Source organism: Pseudophryne corroboree, chromosome 4 (genome assembly GCF_028390025.1).
Source record: "Pseudophryne corroboree isolate aPseCor3 chromosome 4, aPseCor3.hap2, whole genome shotgun sequence".
Lineage (NCBI taxonomy): Eukaryota > Metazoa > Chordata > Amphibia > Anura > Myobatrachidae > Pseudophryne > Pseudophryne corroboree.
Genome location: NC_086447.1, coordinates 691,464,060 through 691,488,824, shown reverse-complemented (window position 1 = coordinate 691,488,824; position 24,765 = coordinate 691,464,060).

Genomic DNA, 24,765 nt, shown 5'->3' with positions numbered 1-24,765 from the left:
CCCTGAGACACCAGTACCGAAGAGGTCTTTCTAACCAGTTAAAAGACCAACTGGTACAATATCCCTTGCCTGATAGCTAGGATCAGCTCATGCAGTTATCCATTCGGGCGGATAGACGGCTGAGAGAGCGCAGGCTTGAAAGGGAGACAGAGGTTTCCTTCTTTCCCAAGGGAACCTCAGACTCTGAGGAATTTTCCGAGGAGCCTATGCAGATTGGGGCTACCCGCCTCTCCTCGCGTGAGAAGACGCGGAGGAGACAGCAGGGGTTATGTTTGTACTGTGGGAATAAAGGTCATGTGGTAGTATCATGCCCAGAAAAGCCGGAAAACTTCAGGGCCTGAGGGTGATGGGAAATATCCTGTCAGGCCAGAAGTCAGAATTTCCCAAGAAGACTTTTATCATTCCGGTGACCTTGAAGATCCTCGGTCAAACTGTCAAGACTGAGGCCTTTGTGGACAGTGGGGCCGACGGGGTTTTTATGGACCGCCAATTCGCCCTGAAACACTCTGTTCCCTTAGTACCCTTGGCATCGGAAATTGAGATTTGTGGGTTAAACGGGGAACCATTATCCCAAGGTAAAATTACCTCTTGCACTAGCCAGATTTCTTTGTCTATTGGAGCCACACACTCTGAAAAATTGTCCTTTTATGTGACTGTCTGTACTTTTGCCCCATTGGTGTTGGGGTTACCCTGGTTAAGGGCCCACAATCCTCAATTTGACTGGGTCTCTGGGGAGATTCTTAGTTGGGGTACTGATTGTTTCAGGAGTTGCTTGAGCCTTCCAGTCAGGCTTTCGCAGCTAAGTTTGCCAGGATTGCCAGGATGTTATGCAGATTTTGCGGACGTGTTCTCCAAAAGAGTTGCAGAGGTACTACCTCCCCATCGCCCCTATGACTGTGCCATTGATTTGTTGCCGAATGCTAAGCTTCCCAAGAGCAGGTTGTACTCCCTGTCACGTCCTGAGACTCAGGCTATGGCAGAGTACATTCAGGAGAACTTGGCTAAGGGATTTATCAGACCTTCACAGTCTCCAGTTGGGTCGGGGTTCTTCTTCGTGGGTAAAAAGGACGGTTCGTTGTGACCCTGCATCGACTTCAGGGAATTGAACCGTATCACGATTAAAAACTCATACCCACTGCCTCTCATTTCGGTCTTGTTTGACCAGCTTCGTACTGCCACCATTTTTTCTAAGATTGACCTACGCGGTGCGTACAATCTAGTCCGAATAAGAGAGGGGGATGAATGGAAGACTGCCTTTAATACCCACTCAGGGCATTATGAATATTTGGTGATGCCTTTTGGGCTCTGTAATGCCCCGGCAGTCTTCCAGGACTTCATGAACGATGTGCTCAGGGAATATTTGGATAGATTCTTAGTTGTATACTTAGATGACATCCTAATCTTCTCCCATTCCCTGGAGGAACATCGGAAGCATGTACGCTTAGTCCTCCAGAAACTCAGAGACCACCGGCTTGGGGCGTAGCTGGAGAAGTGCGAATTTGAAGTTCAGCAAATCGCATTTCTAGGATATATTATCTCCCCAGAAGGTTTCCAAATGGAGGCTTCCAATGTACAGGCAGTCCTGGATTGGGTGCAGCCCACTAGTTTGAAGGCGCTTCAGCGTTTTCTGGGCTTTGCGAATTTTTATAGACGATTTATCGCTGGATTTTCGTCTATAGTGGCGCCCTTGGTGGCACTCACTAAGAAAGGGGCGGATGTTGCTCACTGGTCTTGTGAGGCCAAAGCGGCTTTTGCCCGTCTCAAAAGGGCATTTGTCTCGGCCAAGGTGCTGCGACACCCAGATCCAGAGCGTCCTTTTGTGGTGGAGGTGGATGCCTCTGAGATGGGTATTGGGGCAGTGCTCTCTCAGATGGGGGTGTCTGATAATCGCCTTCATCCCTGTGCTTACTTTTCCCGTAAATTTTCGCCTGCCGAGATGAATTATGACGTGGGTAACCGGGAATTGTTGGCTATTAAGGATGCACTCGAGGAGTGGAGACACTGGCTTGAGGGGGCTAAGTTTGTGGTCTCAATTCTCACCGACCATAAGAATTTGGCATATTTAGAGTCAGCGAAGCGTCTCAATGCCAGGCAGGCACGATGGGCTTTGTTTTTTGCTTGCTTTAATTTTTTGATAACATATCGCCCTGGGTCAAAAAACATCAAGGCTGATGCGCTCTCGCAGAGTTTTGCTCCAATCCAGGAGACCACCGAGGAGCCATTGCCCATTGTATCACCATCATGTATTAAAGTGGGCATTACCCAGGACCTCTTGTCATTAGTCCTTAGAGCACAGGAGCAGGCTCCTCCAGACCTTCCGGTAGGTCTTTTGTTTGTGCCTCCTAGGTTAAGACAGCGAGTGTTCCTGGAATTCCATGCCAAGAAGTCGGCAGGTCACCCGGGTATTGCCAGAACTCGGGAGTTGCTATCTAGGGCGGTGTGGTGGCCCTCGTGGCTAGGGATGTGGATCAGTGGGTTCGGGCATGTGACATCTGTGCCCGAAATAAGACTCCTAGAGGGGTTCCTGTTGGCCCATTACATCCACTCTCTATTCCATCTAAGCCATGGACCCACATTTCAATAGATTTTGTGGTGGACTTGCCCAAATCCTCGGGGATGACAGCCATCTGGGTTGTCGTTGACAGATTTTCGAAGATGGCGCACTTCGTTCCATGGGTTGGGCTGCCATCGGCCAGACGCCTGTCTGAATTATTTATGCTGCATGTTGTGCGCCTCCACGGGTTGCCACTTGATGTGGTCTCTGACCGCGGATCCCAGTTTGTGGCCAAATTCTGGAGGGCATTTTGTTCCGATCTCCAGATTTCTGTCAGCTTGTCGTCAGGCTACCATCCGCAGTCTAATGGGCAGACTGAAAGGGTGAACCAGTCCTTGGAGCAGTTCCTCAGGTGTTATGTCTCCAAGTGTCAGACTGACTGGGTTGCTCATCTGTCCATGGCGGAGTTTGCCTATAACAACGCGGCTCACTCTGCTACAGGGATCTCTCCCTTCCTTTGTGTGTATGGGCATCATCCTAAGGCCAATTCTTTTGACCCCCTGGACTCCACGCCTGGTGGTTCCTCTGTGGTTTCGGTACTTAGAGGTATTTGGAGGAAAGTGAAGAAAGCCCTTGTGTCTGTGTCATTAGTGACCAAAAGGGTTTTTGATAAGCGGAAAAGACCCTGCAGCTTCAAATTAGGGGACTTCGTCTGGTTGTCTACCAAGAATTTGAAGTTGAGACAGCCATCTCATAAATTAGGCCCCCGGTTCATCGGTCCTTATAAGATCACTAGGGTTATCAATCCGGTGGCATTTCAGTTAGATCTACCCCGTTCTTTGGGTATCAATAAAACATTTCATTGTTCCCTTTTAAAATGGGCGATTAGTAATCCTTCTTCCAGTGGAAGACTTTCCCCTCTTCTGATACGTGGCCAGAGGGAGTTTGTTGTTGAAAGGATTCTTGACTCCAAGATGGTTCGGGGTCGGCTGTCATTTTTGGTGCACTGGAAGGGGTATGGCCCGGAGGAGCGGTCGTGGGTGCGCTGTTGTGATCTTCATGCCCCCAGACTGTTACGCTCTTTCTTCTCGCAGTTCCCCGATAAACCCGGTGGTAGGGGTTCTTTGACCCCTCGTCAGAGGGGGGGGGGGGTACTGTTAGGGTCTCCTGCTCTGTGCTGCCACGTCGTCATGGCAACCGGGAGACAAGTGCTAGCGGAGTAACCTGAGCGTAGCTGATACTCTGGTTCGGGTCTTTTGCTGTGCAGTGGTTACAGGCTCTGTGCACGGCAGGGGATCCGGTGCTGGTTTTTGTGCTCACAGTCTGTGAGGTCTGAGTGGGGCGTGGACAGCACCTGCTATATAAACCCTCTTCTCAGGTTAGGCAGATGCTGCTGAATCTTTGTTGGTTAGTCAGTTCCTGAAAGCTAGCTAGTACTGTGTAAACTTTGTATTTGTTTGTTGCTTACTGCAAATAGGCCTTGGGATTTGGTATTACACTATGCCAATCCAGACCTAGCAGTAAGACTGGAGTCAGTCGTTTAATCTGCTGGGGTTCTTTTGCTACTCTGTGAACCTAGCAAGTTTGCGGCTGTATTCTCAGACTTGAGTAACGGAAGGTGGTGAGGAGAATTGGCGCTGAGGGGATTTTGAGAAGTCAATACTTATCTTAGATGTTGTGTTGACTCGGATGTAGCAGATATCTTTCTTCTTAGTGACCTTTGGTTTTGTTCCGGTATTCTTCCAATGGGTTCACCGAGTAGGAAAAAGGGTAAATTCTAGGTTAACCACTGATATTTGGGGTGTTCAGGAGATACTTTTTGAAAGATGAAATTTAAACTCCTCCCAACTAGCTATATGGATGGATGTACCTTGCTTACATAAATAAATATGTTCTTAAAGCCCATCAAGGTTTCTTTAGCATAATATATCCTATCTGATGGTGCTCTTAGAACGAGGGCGTACCTTCACTTACACACAACAAGGGTGGTAGCAGTCCTATCAAGGTATCTTTTTACGCCGAGATCTTATTCCTCATATTGGCATTACAATTTAAGAGACGTATATGATGAGATGGTAAGGGTGAATCTCTATTGTGCGTACCTCACTTACACTAATATAGTGGGGTATCCTCTCATAAAGGTATCTTTTATATGGCAAAGGTTCGTACCAGTACTCACAAGCCTTGAAAAAGAGTGATAAACTCGAAACGCTTTGGCTGAGGACAGAGGACTATTGCTTGCTGGACACTGCCCCACCCGTGTTGTGGGAAAGAGTCTTCATCTGATTGAAAGAAGATAAAGATACCTTGATGAGCTTAGATCACTGCTGCCACGTGTGAGTACTGGTACGAACCTTTGCCATATAAAAGATACCTTTATGAGAGGATACCCCACTATATTAGTGTAAGTGAGGTACGCACAATAGAGATTCACCCTTACCATCTCATCATATACGTCTCTTAAATTGTAATGCCAATATGAGGAATAAGATCTCGACGTAAAAAGATACCTTGATAGGACTGCTACCACCCTTGTTGTGTGTAAGTGAAGGTACGCCCTCGTTCTAAGAGCACCATCAGATAGGATATATTATGCTAAAGAAACCTTGATGGGCTTTAAGAACATATTTATTTATGTAAGCAAGGTACATCCATCCATATAGCTAGTTGGGAGGAGTTTAAATTTCATCTTTCAAAAAGTATCTCCTGAACACCCCAAATATCAGTGGTTAACCTAGAATTTACCCTTTTTCCTACTCGGTGAACCCATTGGAAGAATACCGGAACAAAACCAAAGGTCACTAAGAAGAAAGATATCTGCTACATCCGAGTCAACACAACATCTAAGATAAGTATTGACTTCTCAAAATCCCCTCAGCGCCAATTCTCCTCACCACCTTCCGTTACTCTATCTTTAGTTTTTTGGATCATCTGGGATTAATCCAGTGTGTAGGAGGAGGGCAGCAGAGATTTGAACTAGAGCGCCATCAGACTTCCCAATACACCTTGTCTTGTATTCTCAGACTTGCCTGCCAAAATCCTTTCTCACTGTGCAAGGTGTTCAGGTGTCAGTTTAGTGGCAGTAAGCTGAACCAGTGCACTGCAAGTGAGGACTAGGATTGTGGAGACTCTCCTTGTGTCTATTATTCCATCTCTGACCAAGGAGTTTACTGCCACACCCGTTGGTAACCCTTTAGGGTTTTGCTGTTGCCCTTAGCAACAGCATTTCGGGTTCTCTACGTATTAAATCACTACATCTTGCTTCTTTCCATCTGAGCATTCCTAATATTAGGGAGACACCCAGTTTCTTAGCCTTTGGGCTTCTCTGTTCACTTTGTGTTTATTTTGTTACCCTATCACCTTCTGTGTATGTAATGTCATATTCCCCAGTCTGTCTGTGAGTTCATTTGTTTTGCATCCCTCACCGTTCAGACACCAGTACATTCCTGCTGGCACTGGTGTGCATAACAATTATATACTGGTGGTCAGCAAAATTATGCACTGTCCTCCTACTATATATATACTGCGCAAAACTTAAATGCACCACAGGTATGGATGGATAGTATACTTGACGACACAGAGGTAGGTAGAGCAGTGGACTACTGTACCGTACTGCTATATATTATATACTGGTGGTCAGCAAAATTATGCACTGTCCTCCTACTATATATATAATGCGCAAAACTTAAATGCACCACAGGTATGGATGGATAGTATACTTGACGACACAGAGGTAGGTAGAGCAGTGGACTACTGTACCGTACTGCTATATATTATATTCTGGTGGTCAGCAAATTTATGCACTGTCCTCCTACTATATATATACTGCGCAAAACTTAAATGCACCACAGGTATGGATGGATAGTATACTTGACGACACAGAGGTAGGTAGAGCAGTGGACTACTGTACTGTACTGCTATATATTATATACTGGTGGTCAGCAAAATTATGCACTGTCCTCCTACTATATATATACTGCGCAAAACTTAAATGCACCACAGGTATGGATGGATAGTATACTTGACGACACAGATGTAGGTAGAGCAGTGGACTACTGTACCATACTGCTATATATTATATACTGGTGGTCAGCAAAATTATGCACTGTCCTCCTACTATATATATACTGTGCAAAACTTAAATGCACCACAGGTATGGATGGATAGTATTCTTGACGACACAGAGGTAGGTAGAGCAGTGGACTAATGTACCGTACTGATATAATACTGGTGTTCACTGGTCAGCAAAATTCTGCACTGTCCTCCTACTATATACTACAATGCAGCACAGATATGGAGCGTTTTTCAGGCAGAGAACGTAGATATTTTCACTTCAGCATACTGAGCACAGATATTTGCAGCACACAGATATTTGCAGCACACTGAACACAACTGAGAGAACGCTGCACATGTCCTCTCCCTATCATCTCCAATGCACGAGTGAAAATGGCTGCGACGCGCGGCTACTTATATAGAATACGAATCTCTTGAGAATACGACAGCGGGATGATGACGTTCGGGCGCGCTCGGGTTAACCGAGCAAGGCGGGAGGATCCGAGTCTGCCTCGGACCCGTGTAAAGTGGGTGAAGTTCGGGGGGTTCGGATTCCGAGGAACCGAACCCGCTCATCACTAGTAAATACTGACTGCTTTATTTTTACACTGCAATTGAGATTTCAGTTTGAACACACCCCACCCAAATCTAACTCTCTCTGCAAATGTTATATCTGCCACACCTGCGGTGCAAATGGTTTTGCCCAACTGCTAACAAATTTGATGCTGCGATCAACTCGGAATTACCCCCCATATTATGCCACACACCGCAATGCCCTTGATACATTAAATCCCCACATTACGGCAGGCAAGAGTCCCCATTTTCCACGGCAGGCAAGAGCCCCCATTTTCCACATTGCGGCAGGTAAGAGTCCCCATTTTCCACATTACGGCAGGCAAGAATCCCCATTTTCCACATTACGGCAGGAAAGAGTCCCAATTTTCTACATTACGGCAGGCAAGAGTACCCATTTTCCACACTACGGCAGGCAAGAGTACCCATTTTATACATTACGGCAGGCAAGTGTCCCCATTTTACACAATACAGCAGGCAAGAGTCCCCATTTTCCATATTACGGCAGGCAAGAGTCCCCATTTTACACATTATGGCAGGCAAGTGTCCCCATTTTATACATCACGGCAGGCAAGAGTCCCCATTTCACACATTACAGCAGGCAAGAGTCCCCATTTTACACATTACAGCAGGCAAGAGTCCCCATTTTACACAGTACGGCAGGCAAGAGTCCCCATTTTACACATTACAGCAGGCAAGAGTCCCCATTTTACACATTAGGCAGGCAAGTGTCCCCATTTTATACATTATGGCAGGCAAGAGTCCCCATTTTACACAATACAGCAGGCAAGAGTCCCCATTTTACACATTAGGCAGGCAAGTGTCCCCATTTTATACATTACGGCAGGCAAGAGTCCCCATTTCACACATTACGGCAGACAAGAGTCCCCATTTTACACATTACAGCAGGTAAGTGTCCCCATTTTACACATTATGGCAGGTGTACCCATTTTACACATTATGGCAGGTGTCCCCATTTTACACATTATAGCAGTTGTCCCCATTTTACACATTATGGCACTCAGAGTGAGAGAGAGAGAGTATACTTACAGAGGTGATTCCCGCTCTTCGGCCCGCCTCACCAGTTGCTCTTGCGCCGGCCGCCTCTCCCTAACTTGGTTCCCCATCCTCCTATGTACTCCGCCCCGGGGGGAGGGTGGGGCGGAGTTTCTCAAAATGACGCAGTTGCAACGTGAAGTCACGACTCGCCCGCCCCAAGAAACGTCCCTTCCGGCATCCCGAAGAGATTAGGATCCCGACGACGATATCCCGACAGTCAGGATTCTGAAAGTAAGTATGAACTGCCATTGTTAGTTGTAGTGTGCAGGAGGGGGGTTTAGGTTTAGGCACACTCCAGGAGGTTAGGGTTAGGCAGCGGGGTCGGGGGAGTTTAGGGTTAGCCTGCAGAAAGGGGGAGGGGGCTAGGGTTAGGCACTAAATGGGGAGGGTTAGGTTTAGGCTGCAGATGGGGGGATTGAATTAAGGCACCACTGGGGGGAGGTTAAAGTTAGGCACCAATAGGGGTGGTTAGAGTTATGCTGCAGAGTGGGAGGGTTAGGGTGTGCCTCGGCGACATTGCTGTGATATGGATGCCGGCGTCGGTATACTGAACACCGACATCCCGACTGCCGGCTTTCATACTGAACCCTTTTATATTTATCTTTGCTCTGGTCTTTGCGTGCAGAGCAGCTCCAGAGGCGAAGTTTAGAGTGATGCAGTTCAGGCAGCACAGGGGTAATAAGTGGTGGGCCTGAGGATGGGGATGAGAGGGGTTACTCTGGATGTCTGCTTACTCACTACAGTGCATCAGCCCATGTTTGGCTGGCTTAGGCATGTGCACATGCCTATTCTCAGTGCCCAATCTGTACCTCCCTCCTGGGGTCCCTGGGCCACTGATGACTGGCACTATGTGCCCATATAAAGCCCCCGATCAATCAGCTTTTTTGTTGAGCAGCTACCCAAAATCTCCCCAAACATAAAAACAGTGCTCCATCCCTTCTGGATACATAGTTAAATATTTAGCAAGTTACATTGTGGGACACAGTGTGGGTCAGATACATTGCAGGATACAGTGCAGGTTACAGTGTGGGACAGATACATTGCGGGTCGGATACAGCACGCAATGCAGTGTAGGTTACAGTGCGAGACAGATACAGTGCAGTCAGATACAGTGCTGGTCAGATACAGTGCAGGTTACAGTGTGAGACGGATACAGTGCGAGTCAGATACAATGCAGTCGGATACAGTGCTGGTCGGATACAGTGCAGGTTGGATACAGTGCGGATCAGATACAGGTGCTGTGTGGGGCACAGGGAAGCAGTATGTGCCCGGGTCACACCATCAAGCTCTCTCCCCCGACGCACTGCTGTGCGTTGGTGGGCATATAGGAGAGGATGTTGGTCTCAGCCAGCGATTGGATGAGATCGCTGCCAGCGGTGAGAGACACTGAGGATTGTTACTGACTGCACAGCACATGCTGCAGGACCCACTAATTTTTAAAAACCGGGTCACAAACTGCCTGTAGGGCGTACTGTATTACACGATCACTGAATCTCTCATATCACATGCTTGTTTTCCTTTCTAATCTCTCACAGAGTATCTTTCTTTACTTTTCTAACATACCTTAATCGCCTACCTGTCTATCTCAGGTACATTACTGTTCCTTAACTGCACTCCTTCCTTACATTCCATCTTTTACTTTCCCTCCCGTGTTACTTCTCTCTCCTACCTTTTCCTGCCTCAGCTCAGTATAGTAGTGTGTGACATGGATAGCAGCAGTGTCGAGTGATGCCATGCAGTGGGCGGGGCTTGCAGTATCGGGAAGTGCTGCACAGCCCAGCCACCGAGCACCAGCACAGGCTGCAGCATCAGGGATACTGGCTCCGCGGGGTGCTGTTACCTGAGCTCTGATCACGGCAGCTGGCCCAGTGGAGGGGTAAGTGCAGGCCTCTTTAGGGACAATGTAATGCAGCCAGTGTTTTTTTTCACTGTCAACACTGGCTGCATTGCAGGGGAGCCTGTGGGCCTATTTTCAGTGGGGGGCCAGGAGCTGCAGCTCCATCCGCCCCATTGTTAATCCGGCCCTGGTATTTCTAAATCCAAAGGTCACTTTTCTGTTGTAATCCTCCTACTTGACTTTTCTGATGCTTTTCACACTATTATCCATTCAATGTCACTGAGATTGTAGCCTGTGGACATTTCAGATATATGAGTTGATACAGAACTGTCAGCAATTATACCCCAAATTGCAGGGACGATTTTCATACACTCACCTTAATTAAGCAAAAGCCAAACCTTGGACATTCATCTTATTTAACTAGTTTATTTCAAAGATAAGTATTACAGGCATAATCATAGACAAGTGGAGAACTAAGAAGGAAAAAAATCACTATCCGTACAAGTAGCAAATCATACTCTCTGACTTGAGGAGTAATACTGAGAAGCATTTGAAAATGAAAACTCACATTTAACTTGGTGAAGGACAAAGAAGGGTTTTAGGAGAGTGGTTGCCACAGGTAATGAGTATGTCTCAAAGGGTGCTGATTGGAAGAAGGTGGGGGGTGGGCTCAAGTCACCCAAGTCACTGAATGGAGCGTTCAGTGAAGCCTGGCAAGGGTCATGCAGTAGACCAGTGTTTCCCAAACCCACTCCTCATGGCCCCCTTACAGTCAAGACATTAAGAATATCCCTGCTTCAGCACAGATGGGTAATTCAATTGCTAGTATGAGAGGCATAGATGGGACCAGTGTGGAAGACATGCTGGTTCTTACAGTGCCATATGGAGATCCTACGGGTGGCTTTAGGTAAGTTAGCTCTCAATTTGGATACATTTGGCATTATATGACCCAGAAGTGCGGTTGTTATTATTATTAGTTCTGAGGATGGGTCTGGGTGTGGTTCCCCCTGGATTGGAGTTGCCGGGCTGCTGTGGGGTAGCACACTATTATATTTATTTAGCACCCCCTTTAACACTTTCATTAATCTTTTAGGCCTATTAAGCACACCTTCACTAGTGTATCAGTTTTTGTATATAGATTTTGCTTTCCTTTTATTAACACATAATAACACTTTACCCTCTCACATGTGTGCTACCCTGGGGTGGCTGGTCTGTGCCAGCTTGTGGGGTTCTGCACCCCAGACTTAGATATAGTATTAGGGACTGCCAGTAATCAGAGGAGATTTGTCCGGGCCCGGTGGCTTGCCATATATTTGCAAATATATGTAACTAAGAGCCCTGGATTTCTTCTGTCTCTTGCCTGTGTCAGACACATGTCCATAACAGGGTGTGTGTGAGCAGTGCTGTGCACAAGGTGGAGAGACTTGGGGCAGCACCATCACTGCCCCACAGCACTTGCATGTGGTGAACCCTGGTGTGAATGGCACCTTGCAGCCAGTAGAGCTACTACAGAGCGGCATGCAGCTTCCAAGGGACGCTTCAGGAAGGCACTCTGCAACCTCTGGACCTGCAAGGAGTAACTTTAGGACACTCCGGGCAGTGGTCTACTTCCCAGAGCTGGGGGCTCTGCCTCCTAGGTGTGATGACATCATGAGTTTAGGGGGAGGGGCCGGCACAGAGCGCACTGCTGCCTTGTTACAGTGTTGGTCTGACACATGAGTTGCACTGCTCTGGCATCAGGGCAGTAGAGAGCCTGACTGAGCATAGATACTTTTCAGGGAGTGTGGCCTAATCGCAGGAGCTGTGGCCATGCACCCTTAGAAGAAACATACAGAAAAAATAGTATTCTAAGTGCCTACCTGGCCACACTGCAGCCCAGCACACAGCAGCTTATACTGGGCTGAAGGCTGATGTGTTCTGGGCTGAGGAGAAGGGCTGCAGCTGCTGCAGTCAGTTAAGGGGTTGGCTCTGGGCTCTTCCATCAGACCTGGGCCCGGGTAATTAGGACCCCCCCTCTCTGCGCCACAGGGCCTCATGCAGACTACAGTATCTCTGTCACAGGTACACTTTTGTACCAATGGCAGAGAATAGGGACTTTGTACCTTACAGCCATACTGTATGTATTGAATTACTGCCCTAACCATCCATATTATAATATAAAACTACACAGCAGCTGCATCAAAATTCTGTATAAATGTCCTTTAACCACTTTATTTTCATTTTCAGTCTTTGGGCGGGATGCACTAAGCAACGGCAGTATATCTCACCACTTACCACACTGATACTAATCGCATATATACTAACATATGTGATTAGTAACGCAAAGGTCAGATTTTCCTATAACAGCTGTCCTTTGCAATCAGTGCAAAAGCTGGCGTTACCTTCCGCACAAAAGCTCGGCATTAGTACATATGGAAATGTGGTAAAAAAAATTTAAAAAAATAATGGGGGTTTTGCTGCATTATCTTTAGTACATCCAACCCTTTATATTTTTTTTAAATAGAGTAATTTTTTATTCAACAGCATATTAAAGATACAGACATTTCAGTGTACGCTGGGAAGCACAATTAGAGTTACACGATATTCAGAGTCATACGTTTTTCAAGGGTATACATATACGAATGACATTCCCCGTATTGCTATTCCCGTGCAGTCTTCCCACAATATACATATTTTCTGAAGTCTGTAAACAAATCATGATTCACATACTTATCATTTTAGATATTTTCTCCCCAAACCTTTATTGTAATTACCCCGTCTAGTAGGCCTTATATAGCCCACAACCCCACTACCCCCAAACAAAACCCTCTAAAACAAACTCAAGCCTAATCAAGCCAAGGTGTGCATGGTGCGGTGTGGCAGCTAGATAGTTAAACAACTACGCTAAAGGGGAGGTAAAGGCTCGGCCCAGCGCCCCAGGGCCCAGTTAACGCTCCGCAGCGGAAGCCGGTGCCCTCTAAATCTGAAGGGCAAGGGAGGAGTATGTGGAATTGATCCAGGGAGACCATATCTTCTCGTATTTGGTAAGGGCATTATATTTCATATATACATAGCGTTCTTTTAATAGGGTATCGTTTACCAAACCTTTGAAAGCAGGTATCGTGGGAGGACGCGGGGCCATCCATGTCCGCGCAATACACACCTTTGCAAGAGCGCACACACTGCGGGCATACATGCTTTCCCATCGGGACCCTGAGTCAGAATCGCCCACCCGCAAAATACAAAATCTCGAGGTCAGCAAACCTCTCGGTATCCCCGTATGTTCCAGAATCGACCCGACCCCAGCCCAGAACACCTGCAGCAACGGGCATTTCCATATGAGGTGCCAGAATGTGCCTCCGGCAGCCCCGCACTTGGGGCAAACATCAGCACTATCAGACCTAAATCTGGCCAGCCTACTCGGCGTCATGTATGATCTATGCAGAATGAAAAGCTGTATCTGCTGAAACCGCAGCGATTTGGTAACCTGGCTTGGATTGCCCAGAGCGCCCTCCCAGTCTTCCCCGTCTATGGGACCCAAGTCACACTCCCAGTTCTCCCGAAGATTCGAGAGCGGGTCTGCATGTATTGTTTGAAGAAGGTATGAGTAGGTGAAGGAAATCACCTTGACTCGACCTAGTGAATGTAGAAATGTTTTTATGGGGAAGGGGAGGAGCGCCGGGGGAGAATCTCCGAACTGCGCCTGCAAGGCGTGTCTGAGCTGTAAAAATCTGTAAAAGTGAGAGTTCGGGAGTCCAAACTCCTCCTTTAATTGCTGAAACGATTTCAATGAACCATCACTATATAACTGGGACAGTGAGACTATCGAATATGGAGCCCACACCTCCCCGCCCTCTAGCGACCCCAGTTCGCTAAGCAATGTGGATTGCCGTAGGGGAGTGTCCGGGTCCATACCCTCGTACCCAAGCAGGCCCTTCAATGCTAGCCATATTTTCATAGCCTGAAAGACAATAGGAGGTGAGAATCTAGAAGGGTTTCCCCCCACCAGGACCTGTGTCGGGGAAAGATTCGGGTAATAGCACCGAAGGAATGCCCAACCCAGTCCAGTCCCCTCCCCTCCTCGAAGCCACATACCGATATGTGATAGCTGAGCAGCATAGTAATACAGTTGGAAGTGGGGCAAGGCCAAGCCGCCGTCCCTTTTTTGTCTGGTAAGGGTGGTTAATTTTATTCTAGATCTTTTATTGGCCCATATCAAGGACGTCAGGACACTATTTAATTTCCTGAAGAAGGCTGGAAAGATGTATACAGGGGACTGCAAGAGAACATACAATAGTTTAGGCAAAACTACCATTTTAATGAGGACGACCCTGCCCGTCATTGTCAGTGGAAGCTTACACCAAGCTCTCGATTTGCGCACTACTGTCTGTACAAGAGGGTCAAGGTTTAAGGGCACAAAGTCTGATGGGTCGTTGGTAATTAGGATCCCGAGGTACTTAAACTGGACTGTCCAACACAGCGGTAGGGATATTTTCGGAACCTGGGGGAGGGAGCCTATAATGGGCATAATAAACGATTTGGACCAGTTTATGCAGAGACCCGAATACCCACCAAAGGTCTCAATGACCCGCAACACAGTGGGCATCTCCACCGCGTAGTCTCGAAGGAATAACAGCAAGTCATCCGCATAAAGGGCTATTTTATCAGTGCAGGAACCCGTATCTATTCCCCCAATGTCCGGGTGCGATCTGATCAAGCAAGCCAGGGGCTCTATGGCTATGGCAAACAGGGCAGGAGAGAGGGGGCATCCCTGTCTGGTGCCCCGTGTCAAAGGGAAGGAGGAGGAAATGTAGCCGTTCACCAGGACCCTGGCGCGTGGATTCTTGTATAGCAATTTGATCCATTGTATAAAGTTTGGGCCAAAGCCCATGTTCCTCATGACTCCCCACAGGTAAGGCCACTCAACGCTGTCAAATGCCTTGGCTGCATCCAGTGAGACCACAGCCGCGTCCGAGGGGAAGTCATGAGGAGCCTGCAAAATAGTGTACAGCCTGCGCAGATTAATGGATGTGGATTTCCCAGGCATGAAGCCGGTTTGATCCGGAGGAATTATAGATTCAATTACTAGGTTGAGCCGGACCGCAAGAATTTTCGCCAGGATCTTGGCATCGGTGGGGATAAGGGAGATCGGCCTGTAGGACTCCAACAGCTTGGGGTCCTTACCAGGTTTTGGAAGCATTATGAGAATCGCCTCGGACATTGAGGGAGGAAGGCTGTTAGCGGCAAACATATCAACATACGTGTCAAGCAGCTGAGGACCAAAGAACTCAATGTATTGCTTATATAGTTCCGTGGGAATACCGTCACTACCCGGGGATTTACCACTAGGAGACACCTCCAGCGCCGACGTCACCTCCTCCAGGGTCAGAGGCGCGTCCAAGGCGTCCCTAGCCTCAGGGGAGAGTTTAGAAAGGGGATTATTTGTCAGGTATAGGTCTAAGTCCTCCGTGGAACATGTCAGTCGACTATCATATACCTCCCTAAAGTAGCTGAGGAACATCTGTGCGATGTCAGGGGTGTTATCTACCGTGGAGCCGTCGGAGTCAAGCAGCTGCGCTATCGTGGTCCCAGGTCGGTCATAATGCACTGAGTGGGCCATCAAACTACCTGGTCTGTCCGCCTGCATATAGATGTTAGTCCAACCCTTTATATTTAAAGATAATATTGAGGTGATAATAAAAATGTCAGGGACAAACAGTAAAATTCACTAGTTGATTCTTAAGTCCAACCAGTTGTTTATGTAATGGTTCTCCAGTCCAAGGTAGCACACTGAGGGGTATATTTACTAAGCCTTGGATGGAAATAAAGTTGGTGGAGATAAAGTACCAGCCAATCGGCTACTAACTGCTATGCCACAGGCTGTGTTTGAAAAATTACAGTTAGGAGCCGATTGGCTGGCACTTTATCTCCATCCAAAGCTTAGTAAATAGACCTCTAAATACCTGTTTCTAATATACAGTAATATAATTTAAAACAATGTGAAATCCATCTGTATCTGGATTTAAGTTTTGTACAAATGCCACAGTCTCTAAACTAAATATAATGGTTGATTCAAAAGTGTGAAAGAAATTGTCAATGTGATTTACATTGATTGACAAGTAAAAACTGGTTTGACCCAGTGCCCTCAGCAAACTAACTGTCAGTGTTAGGATTCAGTCTCATGACCCATGGCGGCAAAGGGTCAAGGGCTAGTAGCACAGGTTGGAAGAAAAACTCTGTGACCACAGAAAGTGAGTGCAATCACAGAGCCATCTGTACAACAAGACACTTGTCTGATAATATTATCTTGATTTAATTTGTAGCTACTGAATGTGTCTCTGTTCTGGAACAATGACCTCCTTTCTTAAATGAAAGCATTGTTGTGGAATTTAACATTGTATATTGTTACCTACAGTCTGAATGACAATGATTGTAGAAAATCATGTTTTATTACATATACTGCTACAGCATAAAATGAAGTCATTTTGTATTACAAACAAGGAAAGCTATGCCACGTACAGTAATATATATTTTCAAAATATACGTAGGACAGAACTTTAAATTGCATGTTTTGTTCTTTCGTCTTCAGTAAATGTAGGCGTTCGCAAGGTGATTGACAGAAGGAAACCGTTTGTGGGTGGTAACTGACCATTTACTGGGAGTGTCCGGAAAAATACAGGCGTTCCCAAGCGTTTTCAGGGAGGGTGTCTGACCTCAGCTCCGGCCCCGATCAGCCTGATGTGATCGCACTGTAGGAGTAAGTCTTGGGCTGCACAGAGACTGCGCAAAGTGAATTTTAAAAGCTCGGTGTACACATAGCACCGCACACTTGCATGGCGAATATACACTCCCCCTGGAGGCAGCAACTATCTGAACGCAGGACAGCAAAATTAGCAGCCGAGCGATCAGATCTGATTGACCCCCACAGTTTGATTTTGGTGGGGTATGTTCAAACTAAAATCTAAATTGCAGTGTAAAAAAAATAAAGCAGCCAGTATTTACCTTGCACAGAAACAAAATAACCCACCCAAATCTAACTCTCTCTGCACATGTTATATCTGCCTCCCCTGCAGTGCACATGGTTTTGCCCAACTGCTAACAAAGTTCCTGCTGCGTTCAACTCAGAATTACCCCCATAGGGCCTAATTCAGAGCCGATCACTGCACCAACAGCGTCTGCACTCTGAAGCCCTAAGCGTTGTGCGCACGCGCAGTGGCCACACTGAGCCTGCGCATCCAGTGAGATGCAAAAGCATCTTACTGGTGCGATCGCCTCTGCCTGATTGACAGGCAGAGGCGGTCGCGGGGCGGGAGGGGGCGTGCCAACGGCGTTAGAACGCCATTGGTGGGGTGAGGTCCGGACAACGCAGGTGTGTCCGGACCATTTGCGGGGGTGGTTAGCGGCGACGGGGCCGCAGCGGCTGCGTGACATTACACGCAGCCGCAGCGACCCAGAATGCAGCGTGTAGCTGCCTGCCAGTGCAGCTAGGGAGCTACTTTACGGTTGCATAAGCATCGCCGCCTTGCACAGCTTTTGCACCCGGATTAAATGCAGCACATCTATGATGAGGTCTCTGAATCACCCCCATGGTTTTGCCCGTTAGAGAAAGATTTTGCTGTTGCGATCAGGTCTGAATTAGGCCCTTAGTTGTGGGCAGCCAGATTTACTACCTTACGCTAATGTGTTTGCAATTGCAAGGGCATCATTTATATTTGTATGCAAACCTAATGGTCTAGGTACAAATACAAGTTTGTGCATGTCCAGAATGGGTCTTGCAATGTCACTCGCAGCCCCGTCAGCTGCAGCATGATTGACAAGCTGCGACGTTAGGGGTGGTGGTACCCAGCACCGTTCTTCAAAACGGTGACGTTGGCCCATTTTGTAGGCGTGATGGGTCCATGGTCTGCGTCATCGGACGCAGACTTCCTGGACCTGGGTGCCAGGATCCTATGGCCAGCCTGAGTAATCTTCAGCTTACACAGGCTGGTCATTGCTGGCTGTAACCATCGCAAATACCGACCATCAGTCACGTTGGTGATCTGAGGCTGCATCTTCAGACGCAGCACTCGGATCCTCGTTAATGCAAGCAGGAGGCGTCTAACTCTTACAGATGCATCCTGCTGCATTCGAATTTTAATGGCACGGAATTGCACAGCCACTTCCTCATCTATGCAATTCCATACGAACATGAATCCGATGATATGATAGGCAAGGCCTGGATATATTTATATAATGTGACAGCATTAGGGATATTACAGACCCACCTGACGAGGTCACCATGACATGGTAGGTGGTCATGCATTTTTGGTGAAACGTGCTAAGAACCTCAATTATATTCCATGTTAAATTGTAGGGTATATTATAATTGTTTTGATTACCAACATTCTTAGTGCTTAGAGTGTGCACCTTTTTTTTCTGCGTGGCACTACAAGGCTCAGCATGGTAGCACTTCAGCATGGCAGGGTGTGTTGTCCAGTCCCCTCAGTCTTCGTAATGCGAGAATCTGTAAGAATAATGTTGGGGTTCATGTATCTGCAAGTGAAAAGTTGTTGATATTACACTGGTTGCTGCAACTGTCATAATTGGGATCAGCACATGCACCAGCCCCATGCTAGGTGCCAGAGATGCGTCAGACGCAGGCTTCCCTTCCCTATATGCACTCAGAATAGCACAGAGCTGTTGATACATGCCCATGGCACTCCTACAAGTTAGAGCAGATATAGGTGCAATTGCAATGTTACCGTCCACAATGTTACTCACACCTTCACACAATGACAGACCAGACCGAGTTATGGCCATTTTGGAATAAGACGGAGATAAGCAAAAATGTGTTAATTCACATCTGTGCATGTGCTACATGAAAAACTTGCCCGTTTGCATTTGTAGGAGATAAGGTAATGAGAAAAGATGTAGATTATGGAACTTTGATTCTAAACAGTGAACACATATACTGTATGTTATATTTAAAGGGGGTAATTCAATTCTGGGTGATGGAGGCAAGATGCTGTGTACTTTGCTACCACCAACATTCTACTGATTTGTGTGCTGCTGAACACTGTGGATGCACATGATGTATTGAAAACAGGCAGTAGTGTGAATGGTTAATCATCCCATATGCTGAGAGCTCAACTGTGTGTGTATGTGTGCGTGTGTGTGTGTGTGTGTGTGTGTGTGTGTGCGTGTGTGTTTGTGTGTGTGGTTTACCATATTATTGCCTTGCCCTGGGAGACAAGAATCCTAGTTTCTGCTGCGGGGTACACTGGGCTCCACAGGGAATGACATTGGAGTGTTGAATAGGATCTTGATCCGAGGCACCAACAGGCTCAAAGCTTTGACTGTTCCCAGAATGCCTAGTGCCGCCTCCTCTATAACCCCGCCTCCGTGCACAGGAGCTCAGTTAGTTTTGTAGTTGGTGCCATGCAGTAAGCAGGCACTTAACGAAGGGCTACTCCAGCAGCCCAGAGAGAAGCTTTTAAAGAATATTGAAGACTTCAAGGGCTGCAGCAGAGACACTGACTGTGTTAGATGTCAGTCAGACATCTCCTGCTGCAGCTCCATCACCTCCCCCAGTGGCGCTGTACACTCCCGCGCCCTGGTTGCCGGGTACCTACAGCGGAGGCTCCGGGTTTCTTCCATGTGAGTCACACACACGACCGCTGCTGTCCCGGATCGCGTGGCCGCACTCAGGGAGGAGGTAAGGGGTCCCCTCGACGTGACATGCTGTAAATCGTGATCCCGTGCGGCTGGTGGGAGGTGGGCCGCGCGCGCTGGTGTGGACACTGTGGTAGTACAGGGACCCCACTAGACCACCAGGGCATGGGCACAGGTCAGTTTTCTCTCATAAAACCGTCTTATTAAGCCCCCAGTACCCGGTGGTGAAGTCCAGCAGGGGGATAAGGCTTTGATTGACCTGTAGCCCCTCCCCCAGCCCCAGGGCGCCATTTAGAGTAAATGTTCCCGCCCTGGAGCTGCATATCTATCCCTCACGCCCTGTCAACGTTTGGGCGCCATTATAGCAAGCATCGCTGATCCTGGGACTGTTTGGGCAAATCCTCCTCTGTAAAGCCGCCTGCCTGTCAGCGCTGTGCATTTTACAGGACACTTAAGTATTCTACATGCATATTTCCCAACTGTCCTGATTTTCGCGGGACAGTCCCACCCGTCCCACCGCTGTCCCACCTATCTATTCACTGGAGTCAGAGGGAGAGGGGGCATGCCAGCGGCTCAAAGAGCGCTGGGCATGCCCCCTCAGTGACGAAAATGGGGCGTGGCTCGTGATTGCGGTCCTCTCACGAAGCCACCCCCCTTTTCTTAGGCCATGCCCCTTTTTCGGCAGCATGCGCCTGTGTCCCTCTTTATAGAAATTAAAAGTTGAGAGGTATGCTACATGTCATTCTCTTGAATTCCCTGTTTGTGTTGATACACTGCACAGGGGGTTCTTGTCAGGTATTGTGCTGCTGATATTGTACTGTGTTGCCTTGCATTCAGCTTTTGATTATGTCAGCTACAAAGGGCAACGGAGCTGGGGCTGATCCCACATTGCGTGGTGTTGACGCTGCAGACACATTTGAGGATAACATAGTGATAATGCTGATTTAGATTACCTTATAACCTTCACAAAGAATGGGTAAGAGACACAGTACGCAATTGGCGTATGGGGTACCGTAAGGGTACGCACTTAGCGTAGCATACGCTCGGCCGTGATCGAGACGCACATGCGGCACGCTCGCTTACAGCTTAATGCGTGGTGTCGAGCACGCTATAGGCGAGCGACTACCGTAATGCTACGCTACCAGTGTAGCGGACGCTCGAGACCACGAGGAGATCACGAGCGGCGCAGGCGCTCACAAGATGATAATCAGTAAACCTCGAATGTAACACACAGAAAGAATACTCTTATGCTGTAAACCTTGTACTGAGACACTGTAGCGATATAACGCTGCTTAACTTTGTTATTGCTAAAGCTGTTTGAGCGATCGAGACGCTCCTATTACCCTCTGCAATGTAATGAACACACGATACCGTGCTAAGGATCCAACACCTTTACTAACAAGCTTTTAGTTTTATCGAAAAGGGGTAAAACAGTTTACAAGTCATACACTACATGCTAACATATAATTCTAACAGAATATCTAGACAGAAATATACAATAACGTTACAATCTTATACTAAACAGAGAGAGAGAGAATGTGGCCAATACAAACTAAGAGCGAGATGATTACAGAGAATTACTTACACACACTGGGAATGATCGCTGCACAGCCTGGTACCAGCTCCGAGTTAGTCAATATGAAAACCGTTTGTGGAGAGTGAGTGAGCTGCCCAGGCTGGCTGATCTTATATACACTGAGTACAGTATACTACAAAGGGACCTACAATCTCATTGTTCATTGGACACAGGAATGTCTCCTCGCATCATATCAAAAGGTCATAGGTTAGTTTGAACAGGTGGGCTGTGACTATTTCAAACAGCTCAGGTGGGTGGGAATCTGAAGATTCCCGCCGCATGGGTAATGAATCGCAAATATATGAAATGTCCAGAATCTACTAATGGCCATAACTATACGCAGGAGCGATTAATCTTTACCTAACCAGCTCCGGATTGTAGCTATTAAAATACTCTTCGGTTAGGTACCAGACACAACTGTTCTACCTTAATCAGACCCTTTGTACCACGTAAAGAGGGATTCCCAAGTCCGTGAACAAGTCACATTAAACAAACTTACAGTTATCACTAAGGGGAACATTACCTATAAAACATACTATTTGGTGTTATTATTTAACGATTGAGTCGCCCGCTAGACGCACACAAACTCTACCGTAAATGCACATACCACGCGCTTGAGCGCATGGCCGAGGCGCCATCACGCGGCTGCGAGTATCCGCATGCACGGGAGAGAATGTGCACGTGCAGCAGGGACGCGCATGAGGTGAATATATGGCAACGTGCAGCGTGATATTTTTCTGACTTTGACAATAGCAGCTGAGGGTACAGGTTCTGGGGGTTCCTTGCCCCCCAGTGGGACTGTAGCAACGGGGGTGCAAAATTACCCACCTTGGGCTACCTTCTCCATGCTATTGAATACGCTGGTAACTAGACTAACGACCCCTATGGGACCTCCTGTGCTGGTACAACCGCTTATGGTCCCCGTGGTTAACCCGGGCAGATCAACTGTCCAATCAGTTACAGCAATTGAACCAATCACTGACTGCTCAAAAGTCTAACCCTTGCCCGCCTAAGACCAAGGGGTCCTCTAAGCGGGAAATTACTTCCTCACAATCCACCAATGTCCCAGACACCTCGTCTGATGAGGATGACATTTATGCGGACCCCACAGATTCTGATCCTGATGCTTCTGATGGGGAAGTTGTTTCGCAGGTGGATGTTCCTAACGTGTTAGAGGCTATCAGGCTCATTCTTCAGGTTGATGATGAACTGGAACCTGACACTGCCCCTAAGAAACAGGACAGGTTTAAACATCAGAAGGTGGTTAAACAAGTTTTACCTCACTCTGAACATTTAGTTGACATACGTCAGGAGTCCTGGGAAAAAGAAAGAAGTTCACGCCTCACAAGAAGATGCTGGCTTGCTACCCCCTCGCTGCGGAGCTTAGTAAAAATTGGGAAACACCCCCGCCTGTGGAATCGCAAGTGGCGCGGCTGGTAGTATCCTCAGCTCTGCCGGTAACTACCATCACGTCCTTGAGAGAGCCGACGGACAAGCGTGTGGAGGGTTGTTTTAAGGCAATCTACACCCTAAACGGTGCGGTGCATAGGCCCATTATTGCAGCGACATGGGTTGCAGATGCTGTGGAAGCGTGGACTCAGGAGCTGGAGGCGGAGTTGCCTTCCAATGCTTCTGATCATGCTAGACAATGCCTGTCATATATTGTTACAGTGTCTCATTACATTAGAGGCGACTTCTGATGCCGGTATTCTGGCGGCCAAGGCTTCTACTACGTCCATTTTGGCTCGCCGAATTCTCAGATTACGGTCCTGGTCTGTGGACATGGACTCTTAGAAAACCCTGGAGGTTCTCCCCATCATAGGAGACATTCTTTTCAGAGAAGACCTCAACAAGATAGTGGCTGACTTAGCGTCTGCTAAAACAGCATGTCTTCCTAGTACTGCTCCTTCGGTGCCGAAGGCTAAGAGAACTTCCTTTCGCTCCTTTCATCTTTCAGGTAAAGCAAAAGGTTAGGCGTACCCAAAACAGGTTCGCACTTCCAAACCCAATAAGCCCAAACCCAAACCCGTCAACCTGCTTCCAAAACTGACAAGCCTGCTGCATGACGGGGCAGACCTCCCTCTGGGGGATCCCAGAGTGAGAGGCCGACTTCTAGGGTTTATCCAGGAATGGTTGAAGGCCACTTCCGATGCCTGGGTACGGGAAGTCGTCACTCGAGGTTACGCCGTATCCTTCAAGAATCGTCACCCTCATCGATTTTGCCTGACAGATGTCCTTTCGGATCAGGTGAAGGCAAAGACTCTTCAGTCGGTGGTACAGTCCCTCCTGGACACAGGACTGGTAGTACAGGTGCCTCTGGCTCAGAGAGGCAAGGGGTACTATTCACCGCTGCTCCTAGTCCCGAAACCAAATGGGTCTTCCCGGCCCATTCACAATCTCAAGTCATTGAACAAATTTGTGAAGGTCTCCAAGTTTCATATGGAAACTCTTTGCTCTATTGTTCTGGCCTTGGAGCCTGGGGACTATATGGTCTCACTGGACATAAAGGATGCTTACCTGCATATTCCCATTGCAGTGTCGCATCAGCAGTACCTGAGGTTTGCAGTTGGCAAGCTCCATTACCAGTTTTGGACATTACCGCGAGTCTTCACCAAGGTCATGGCGGTAATGACGGCTGTACTCTGCTGTCAAGGGGTCAGGATCCTACCGTACTTGGACAACTTGTTGATCCTGGCAAATTCCTCAGAGATTCTGCTACGTCATCTGGATCTGACTGTCCAGTTTCTGCAAGCCCATGGGTGGCTCATCAACTGGAAGAAATCCTCCCTGGTCCCTGCTCAGAGCATGGTGCACCTGGGAGCATTGTTGGACACTCACAACCAGCAGTTGTTCTTGTCTCAGGAGAAAGTCATGAAGCTTCAGGACAGGATTCGATGCTTCCTATCTCGTCCGCAAGTGTCGATACATTCGGCAATGCAAGTTCTAGGTCTCATGGTGTCGGCTTTCAACATGGTGGAGTATGCTCAATTCCATTCCCGCCCTCTCCAGAGGCTGATTCTTGCCAAGTGGAGCGGCCTGCCTTACCGGATCAGGTCTCAAATGATCTGATTGTCTTCGGAGGTCGGTCTGTCACTGAGCTGGTGGCTTCAGGACCAATGATTGAGCAGGGGTCATCCCTTCTGGATCTCCAACTGGGTCCTTCTGATGACGGACGCCAGTCTGAGGGGTTGGGGCGCGGTGTTGGAGCAACACTGCCTTCAGGGTCGGTGGACCAAGGAGGAGTCTCTCCTCCCAATAAACATTCTGGAATTGCGGGCAATGTTCAACTCACTGAACTTGGCCCAGAGTTTAATACAGAACAGATCTGTTCAAGTACAGTCGGACAACACCACCATGGTGGCGTACACCAATCATCAATGCGGCACTCGAAGCCGCATGGCAATGAGGGAAGTATCACGGATTCTTCAGTGGCAGAACGCCATCTGCCAGCCATATCGGCAGTGTTCATTCCGGGGGTCCTAAACTGGGAAGCGGACCTTCTCAGTCATCAGGACGTACACACCGGAGAGTGGAGCCTCCATC